Genomic DNA, 1,203 nt, shown 5'->3' with positions numbered 1-1,203 from the left:
CCGCCGGCCGCTCCCGCCCGCGCCTCTCCCAGCTGCGCCAGAGGGGGCGCGGTCTGGAACGCTCCTCTGACATTCGGCCGCCGCCCGCAGCCGGGCTTTGCTGTAGCTCTCGCGAGATGCGCTGTAATCTCGGTGAGGATCGGGAGAGGGCCCTGGCTGGAGCCTTCCTAACCCCGTGGGGCTTCGAACCTCTGTCCTGCAAGCTCAGCGCGGATTCTCTCCCCTTGGCTCTAGGCGGTCTGGAGGGGTCAGTTAGCCAGTATGCGTGCCTCAGCACCGAGACCCCCCCTGGAAAAGGCGGAGGGACCGGTGAGGGGCTGGGGCATCGTTACTTGGCAGTTCATAGTCAGGTGACTATTAATAATTGCTCAACTGTATAGTGGGAGTACCTGGTACCTGTCAAATGCAACTCTTTTGCCCATTTTCATAACTTGGTGATGTCGACATGAACCACTTTGCTCGAAATGGATTTGGGTTTTGAACTAATTCCTGCCAAGAGATAGTCACAATGAGTCACTGACTCCAGGAAACTTGGGAAAATAAATTGCTTCCCACAAGCGGACGGGGTGAGGCTCCGGTTGGCCAGGTCTGCTCTCAGTCTTAAGACATAAGGACTTCAACAATATATATGGCAATATATAGAAAAGGCAAAATATAGAAAAGAGATCATGCTAAGAATTAACCATTACTTGAGGAAATGCTTAATATTCACTGCAAATTTAAATGATCATGAGATATCATTTACCTATTGAGTTTTAAATATAAATTCATATTATATGTGTATATCCCAATTGCATGAGATTAATGAAGGAAAACAAATAGGAAGCTGAAAAAGGAAAGAAATAAGACACCTATTTTAGGTCCTGTGGCTAGAAAGGCTTAAGGAGAAATTTAAACAAACCTGCTGGTTGAGAAGGAGCTGGCCTTGCAAATTATATATTGGAATGAGTTGGAGAGTGCCCAACAAAGGCCATGACACCAGCAAAAAAAGAAAAAAGAAAAAGCAGGAAACAACTTCTGGTAAACTGAGAGATCAGTAGGGATGGAATGTAGTCAGGAGTTGAGCGTGCTGGTTGGAGAGGTAGAGGGAGGAGTTTTTGTTTTGTTTTTTGGGTTTGTTTTGTTTATATTTTGAGTGGGAGAGGAAACCGGGCTGCCTTATAAACCATAGTAAAACTTGGATTTTATTATACTCTGCTGAAC

This window comes from Pteropus alecto, unplaced genomic scaffold (genome assembly GCF_000325575.1).
Source record: "Pteropus alecto unplaced genomic scaffold, ASM32557v1 scaffold98, whole genome shotgun sequence".
Lineage (NCBI taxonomy): Eukaryota > Metazoa > Chordata > Mammalia > Chiroptera > Pteropodidae > Pteropus > Pteropus alecto.
The sequence above is the reverse complement of the archived record's forward strand: the minus strand, read 5'-3'. Positions refer to the sequence as shown.